Raw genomic sequence first — 8,351 nt, forward strand, 5'->3', positions numbered from 1 at the left:
AAACATTTTGTAAATATGCCAAGAAAGACTGTCTGAAAAGACAGAGAGGGGGATGGAAAGAGAGGGAGAGCAGATGTGTTACCCATGTGTCCACAGGCTCCTTGGGTTGTTTCATTAGCACTAACACTCCGGAGCGTTTCAGACAAGAGATGACATCTCCCCATGAGTCTGTCTGCCAGGTACCACAGGACAGTTACTAACACGCATCACACACCCAATGAGGTCACCACGGGTGAAGATCGTTGCCACATGGCCTGCCTCCCTGCTCCCCTCTGTGCCTTCCGGCTGGCTGTCCGCAGCGGGCATCAGCAAGAATGGGTATCGGCATGAGGAGGTTCGCTGTTTAGCTAGGACTGGGAGGTGGGAGAAAAACAAGCACCAAATGTTACCCCATATGCACTTGCAAATGTCTCCCTGGCACGGCAGGAGTCAGTCAGACTGCTAGCCAGCAGCATCTCTCAATTTTTCCCTCTCTCCTATCCAGTCTCTCTTCCAGTGTCCTTACTTGGGCCCTCTGTATTGCCTCCACAAAAACACACACACACACAAAATTTTATCCACAAATGAATCAAAACCAAATGGATTCCTAGAAATGGATGCAAAAACTGTTTCACTGTCGCAAATTGCCCAGAATAAATTATTGATGAATAAATCTATCACAGGGGATCATTAGTGGACCCTAAAACCACTCTGGCATTACAATATAAATTTATTAAGACTTAACACTGCCCAAAGCTCCCTGATCTGTTTGCCTGGAGGGATTAGGGCGATCAATGCGCTTCCTTCATCTAACACTTTAGATCAGCAACGACCACACAGAATCAATGATCACAGTGAGGGGGTGATTAATGTTTTGCAGCTATCATAATCTCATACTGTGTCACCACCATTGACCAATTTTTAAGTCTTTGCGTTATGCCAGAGTTGATTAAACAGTGTTGAAAAGATTACTTTTCATTCAATCAAGATTATCAGTATAAATCAAAAGCTGAATTGGATTAAAATCCCAACAGAATTCAAATGAACTGCCTGGGTGAAAAGGCTCTGAATCAGGGAATATTCATAGCGATATATTTCCTGATATGTGTAATATCAGGTAGTATATTGGTTAATATGCTCCTGATATTTTAGTGCCAATTCTCATATCAGGAGCATATCAAAAGTCCTGAATGGGACTGCGACGACATGCAAGATATCCAGACTTCATATTCTCACCTGATATGATCCATGTTTCAAGTATTAGCTACTTATATGACCCCGGACACCTCTTGTTCTTGTTCCCATATACCCCCTGATATGTCAAACATGGAACTACGCATATACTGCCAGGCACAGCTAATTTCACAGGCATTTATGTGTATGCCTTTATTTGCTTTTCCATAGGCTTTATGCCTTTATTACTTATATCATATATTTAATGTTTTTAAATTAATCATGTGATTTATGTAATGGTTTTAAACGTGAGATAGTCCTACATAACCAACACTGAGCTTATTGTGCAACTTTAACTTAAATAATATTTCATATTAATTTTACATACACTTAATTACATTATTTACTTTAAATTACACCTGCTAATTCCCAATGACTTATTTACCATGAAAATTCATATGCGACAGGCAATAAAATGTGTTACATGGCCTTTATTGTATTTATCAATCAATATTCAAATCAACATGGCTTTCTCGCCTGCAGTAGGGGGCTTACGCAGTGACACTCGCCCCCTCTCAATAACCTGCCTCAAGTGAGAACAGAGACTTCTGCTTGACCTCAATGGTTTAAACAGTCCGTGGTCTGGGCGTGAAATGTCCTTTAAAACATTTTGGGCCCTTGTCCGTACTCTTCTGGTATAGATGTCTGGCAGGGTAGGTAGAGGTGCTCTGATGGTCCCTTTGGCAGTAAAAATCAGGTGTCTAAAAAAAGAAAGAAAGCATATGTTACAATTGACCCTGTCCATGAATATAATTAACTCAGCTTGTGTGACAAATAAAAGCAAACCCACAATAGCAGCCTAGAAGTCAGGTGCAATAGTTAGAAGTAATAGAGATATGTATTACAGTTGTGCTCATAAGTTTACATAACCTTAGCATACACATACATTTAAAAATCATTTGATCTTAATGCCTTAATTAAAAAAAAACAAAATGAGGAAAAATCCAACCTTTAAGGAACACTTATTTATTTGCGATACATCATTCATTCACAAAAAAAATTGTTGTCCTTAAAAGCTGGATTTTTCCTCATTTTTTTAAAATAAGGCATTAAGATCAATTTCCAAAAGTATCATACCTAATTGCAACACTGTCTGCAGAAGCTCTTGCCTTCTTGCTTAAACCACCTTTCTGATGCCTAACATAGATCCTCCCCCATCTGACGTGCAGTGCCAGCCTCTGGCTCCAGGACTGGATGGAACCTAAAAAAATAAAACAACAATTGCTATACATTATGTTATTGTTGATTAAGATAAAAATCAAAGCATTAAAGAATAAGTTGGTAAGTCAATCAGGTGTACAAACAAAAATTTTGATTTGTGACTTTATTTGTGAGGGTTTCAGTTTCTGTCAATAGAAAATAAGATTTAACAAAATTATGATTATGATCAGTTTGGCAAAAAACACATTATTTACATTACCACCAACATAACGGTAAACATGGCTAAACTTCAAAATTCAAGACTATTATAAAAAGCTACAATAATGATGATTAGTGTCTGTATTAATGCATTACAGTGGGCAGTGCTTCGACTTGGCCAGCTTCACTCGCGGTCCGCGCGTGGGATCACGCGGTATCACGCGACTTTAATTTGTATTTTTCCAGTGAGACGCTGCAACAACCTAAACAACCGGTAGTCTCGTAAAAAGAAATGGAGCCTGGAAAACCCTACACAGACTTCACTACAGACTTTAGCAGACTGGTTTAGAAATAATTTAATAGCCAGATATATGCCTGCTCTGCCTTAATAAAGAAATATTTGGTTAACTGCGAGTGAATCCCGTTTGCAGTCGTAGAAGAAACGCAGGACAAATTAAACATTCTGGTTTTCTCCGAGTGCAACGATGATAGACAGACATCATTTGGACAAAATATAGAGCATATTAACCTCCGTTGCTCAGCCAAATGCCTTCCTGTTACGTCCTGTTATCACGGAGTTACAGGCGATAAACGATTTTTGATGGTCACAAGTTTACTTCATTAGCGGTTTATTTTTTTTTATTATTAAAGAGTGTTTTTCATTTAAAGGTTTGACTTTGTGCTTATTCAGTAGAGCATTTAGTGCTCTCCCCAATCCCAGACGTTCACATTGCATGTTTGTTTGTAATGGATGCAACCGCGAGATAGGCTATGCGTTTGACGGCAATGAGTTGTTAACAGACATGAACCAAGACATATAGCCCAGCAGCAATCTTCGTTATTTATTGAAGGGGCCACTGGAGGAATTTTGAGTGCTTCAGTTGCAAGTTGCATGACCCTCTCTTGCCTGCTAGAAATTGTTCAATGACCCTCCGACAGAATTGTTAAAAAAGACATGACCCTCCCCTGCCAATTGTCGCTGTCTTCCGCCCGCGCCACAGCCACACACTGTGATAACGTTCTTAAATCAATCTTTCCCGTGAGCTTGCATGCTACCAGTCCTTCCTTTTCAAATGTGTTACGCCTGTTTGCACAATTTCACAAATAATCATATGTGATTAATAATATGACAAATAATCCCTGTGCACGGGGACCGAAACAATGCATGCCAACTTTTTCCGTGTTTATCACGTATTTTAACTTTCCCCCGCTGTCTTGCCGTTTTAATGTTTTCCCGTAGAATATCCCATATTTTAATACTCTCATAACAGCCCTGCCATGGGGCCTGTCTCTGTGTTGCCCTGTTGCTACCCCTTGCCCTTCCAACGAAACAGATGTCTTCAAATCATCGTTTTCCTTGCTTGAAGGCGAACTTAGAGTGATGTTAACCTATTTAAGTTTAACTGCGTGATTGTCGTGAGAGCACGATTCATTGGCGCTTGCATGTTCGGCCTTATGTCTACGTGCGCACCTGAGGCTACTCAGCTACAAGAGAAAGAATTTCCCCTGTTTGTATGTTCACTGCATGTTGGCCTACCATAACTTACCAACTCTGCACTGTAGACCCTAACTGGCTATTTATATTTTTCTGTGAAATAAGCAAATGTATTTGTTCAACTTTATGACGCAGAATTACGCATAGGCTACTTGGAACATAATACATTTGACAAAGGACAGATGTATGTTGCTAGTGACAAAATATTAACTTTCAGTGTTTTATGATGTCTTTGTCATGGGGAAGTGATTTTCCCCATGCATTTATTCTAGGTTACTGTCAGTGACTGCCGTGAGAGAAGCGGGTTCTGTGTTTCGTTCATGTCAGTGACTGACGCGAGAGAAGCGGGGTCTGTGTTGTGTTGCGTTGCGTTAATTTATTTTCATTGGGCATACCGTGCCGTGCCGTCCACAGCTCTTCAGTTCTGACAAAGCCACAATTACTCCTTTTGAAACAATGAGTGCAGGAAGCGCGTTTGTATGGTTATATTGCTTGACGGGGGGATCCCAAGCAGCTTTCAGCCATAAGGCTACTTTGAGAACATTTCAATTCACCCGACACTAATATTCAAAATGTTGAAAACTATTTTGGCATAGCCTATAAAGCAGTTTAATTAAATGGAATGTTAGTTGTAAACAAACAAGCTACTTGGTGAGGCTTGGCCTCACAGATGCGCTCGTGTCCTAGATGGCAGGAAAAATCTTCACGATAGGCCTATTAACTAACCACCCGATTCACGTTGGCTGGGGGGAAGGGGGGCCATCAGACATTTGTGCCCAGTTAATCCGGCCCTGCCCCCAACAAATCACACCTTCCCACCTCTGACAGCTTAAAAGAAGTCAAGAGGACTCCTTACTCACAGACCTATTCACAAACCTGCGGCATTTTGCCGTATTTTGAAATCCTATGCAGCTACAGGAGCTTCCAATCGTGAGGAAGCAATTTTGCATTGTAGGCATAAATAACATGCAATAACGCCGCCAACAACAACCAAAACTAGGCTAATTATTGTCAACATGTAAATTAAATGTAACATTATTGTGAATCAAATTAAAATGTTCTCTTTAGAAAACGTAGGCATAGTAACAGAATAATTTAATAATGTTACAAAGATACTACATCAATCCATATGTTTCATTAGGCTATAGGCTATTTGTTTTGCCTTGATTAATTTAGGCTAGGCCTTTTTATTCAGGGGCCGTATTCACAAAGAATTTTAAGGCTAAAAGTAGCTCCTAACTGGCGAATTTAGGAGCAACTCCTAAAAATAATGGGCGTGTCACTCCTAACTTTAGGACTCCTAATTTTTTCACAAAAAGTAATTCACGAAGCATTTTACACCTAAAAGTAGCACCTAAGTCTGGGACAGCTTAAGTCGAGAGGACTCCTAACTCACTAAGACCTATTCATAAACAGCTTTTTTGTGGCATTTTACGTTGTGATGTTTTGAAATGCGTAGCCTATGCACAACAGGAGCTTCCAATCGCGAGGGAACAATTTTGCATTCATAAAAGGGATGCAATAACGCCACCAACAACAACCAAAACTACTCATTGTTAACATGTAAATGAAATGTAACGTTTCATTGTGAATCCAATTAAAATGTTCTCCTCTTTGCAAACGTAGCCTAGGCATATGGTGACCGATTAATTTAATAATGTTGCAAAGGTAGGCTACTGCATCAATCCATAGGCCTATGTTTCATTAGGCTACTAGGTTATTTGTTTTGCCTTACTCTTTATTCATTTAGGCTAGGCCTTTTTATTCAGTTATTAATCATCTTCCGTCCTTAGCACTACTTGTGTAGCGCACGCATTCTCCGACCTGTCACCTGTCACTCATCATCGGAAGAGAGGTGTTTGGAATTCCCGCGTTACAATCGTCAGCCAATCAAGGTGGTCACTTCAGTCAAGCTCGTGCATGAGTAATGACGTCATCCATAGCCACGAAGACTCACTCCTAGTTTAGGAGTTGTCTGAAAGGCTTTGTGAATAACTTTTAAGAGAAAACTCAAAGCTAAAATCTTTAAGTGCGATTTAGGAGTAGCCTACTCCTAGTAGTACGATAAAAGCCTTTGTGAATAGCCTACGGCCCCAGTTATTCATCATCTTCCGTAGTGTGGAATGTTCAAGTAATAACACAATCCAATGTGTGTCTCAATTGTCCCCCGCTGACCACCTCACACATTTCTCTAGATTTTGCAACGAATTTACATGACACAATGCCATAAAATATGCCAGTTTTAGGACACAGAATAATGTTTGTAATGATACCAGGTAGACTACGTTTAACAGTAACAAGTGTAATGAGCTATTCATTGTCGAAGGTGCATGGTGAAGTGAAATTCTTACTTTGGAAAACAAACATTTGCCGATATCATCGCCGATCATCAGAATATTGCAACAGATTCTGTGTTCTGGACTGCAGGTAACTTGTTAAGCCAGTGGTTCTCAAACTTTTATTTCATTCCCCACTTTGATCAAGGGGCATGACTGATGATAGTGGAGATAACGTGTTATCCCGAGGCTTTTGCAAGTCAGCATCTTCGACGGTAGTCTATTAAAAATATACGTTTTTGATGTCCCAAACGGAGAGCCATACTTTATTGTTTTTAACGATCTCTATGCTACTCACAAAAATGTAGGCATGGGGACATGATGAAGTAGGCTATCCAACTGTCGTGTGTTAAATTATTGTGATTACGAGCCAGTGGTTTTCAAACATTATGCGTGACTCGGACATCTAACTAAATGCAACATGCTCATATCGTCCTCGCATTCGCAAAATGAGGATCAGTGTTTTGTCAAATTGCATGTATGTAGTGCTTTTTGTATAGGCTACTATCTTAATCTTGGAATATGGGGAGGGAAGTGGCGCGTCTGCAGTCAGCCAAATATGAATGTAATTCTGCGGCATAAAGCAGATGTTTGTTTATTGTACAGAAAAAAAAAATGACATGTCAAGCAGTCAATTGACTACATTGCAGTCAAGAAGTAGGGCAAATTAAGACACTGTTTTGATTTGCGTAGTTGCGTTACCCCCAACACTGACAATAACATAGACAGCAAATTAAGATATTTTTTCGTTTTGTGGAGCGGCACCGGTAGGCTATCAAAAGCAGATTTCGATTTTCGCTACCACCGTGTAGTCAAGCCATAAGCCATACCCAAGTAGCCTTAATCGAGGTAATGTTTAATTACGATTTATTTTTCCCTAGGCTGGGATTCCTCTCGGTAACAATTACGTTTAAAGGTAGCCTAGCCTCCTGCTTTTTCAGAAGGGGCGGCAGTCAGGCTACTGACAGAGCGATGTACAGTGGCAGAGCGACGCACAGTGGCTGAAAGTGGTACTAAAGCTTCACGCCTCGTAATGCGCGACTGAAGTGGCCATTTAAAAGCGATGCCCACTGTACATTGCACATCTGTCAAACAAATTAGAGTGTGCACAGTGACATACCCCATAGCCCTTATTCAAAACACACAAACAAACACTTACAGCATGTTGAGGGCAGCAGCCATGGCTTCCAGACATAGTCAAGTAGCATGTAGTAGTAGCAGGACAGACTGACTTTGCCCTGGTCTGTTGATGGAGCCCACTACAGTCATAACAACAAACAGACACATGAAAAAAGGGGATAAACTAAACACAGTAACAGGCACAAACACATGCACACCTATTATAATGTTATTTGCTATTCTACGTGTGTGTGTGTGTGTGTGTGTGTGTGTGTGTGTGTGTCTGTCTGTCTCTACCTGGTGAGTGAACTCTCTTGCAGGATTGGAACTTCTTTTGTATGGAAGTGACACACATTTGGAATATTCCAGAATGCACTCAGTGTTCTCAGGGTAGCAGGGAACAGAGGGAAATTAAGATTAATAAATTGCAAAATACACATAACATGAAAAGACCATCACTGAAGCACTACTGGCCTCACATGCATCTTAAATATACACATGTCTTGGCACAAGCCAGGTACAACCAAATAAGGGCTATGAAATGAAGAATATTTTGCCTAATGCTACCCATACACTAGAATACTTTGACAAGATTTGGGTTTTTTAACTAATGCCCCCCATTCAAGCTTTACTCAAAAGACTACAATCTGTCAATAATCTTACCCACATCTGGTCAAGTCTTTTGGTGTAAGGATGGCTTAATGTAACACTATACATCACCCTTCACAAACTAAAGATCCCTTGACTTGTCGGCATCATATTGAGGTAGGTCGACCCCCTGTTCACGTTAGCCTGCATGGTCATTAGCAGCCACTATAAATGTAGGCTAA

The 8,351-nt window shown here is 40.3% G+C and overlaps 2 long non-coding RNA genes across 2 annotated transcripts; both read right to left on the minus strand.

Annotated features, from left to right (window-relative positions):
* Positions 1 to 1,628: 1,628 nt before the first annotated feature.
* Positions 1,629 to 2,405, minus strand: LOC121697707. Its single transcript, XR_006026528.1, has 2 exons — positions 2,290 to 2,405; positions 1,629 to 1,913 (listed from the first exon to the last, which is right to left on the minus strand). It is a non-coding gene; the product is annotated as an uncharacterized LOC121697707 (long non-coding RNA).
* Positions 2,406 to 2,523: 118 nt separating this feature from the next.
* LOC121697705 lies at positions 2,524 to 7,912 on the minus strand. Its single transcript, XR_006026526.1, has 3 exons — positions 7,819 to 7,912; positions 7,562 to 7,661; positions 2,524 to 2,558 (listed from the first exon to the last, which is right to left on the minus strand). It is a non-coding gene; the product is annotated as an uncharacterized LOC121697705 (long non-coding RNA).
* Between the last annotated feature and the right edge of the window lie 439 nt (positions 7,913 to 8,351).

The sequence above is a fragment of the Alosa sapidissima genome, chromosome 22 (genome assembly GCF_018492685.1).
Source record: "Alosa sapidissima isolate fAloSap1 chromosome 22, fAloSap1.pri, whole genome shotgun sequence".
Classification (NCBI taxonomy): Eukaryota; Metazoa; Chordata; class Actinopteri; order Clupeiformes; family Clupeidae; genus Alosa; species Alosa sapidissima.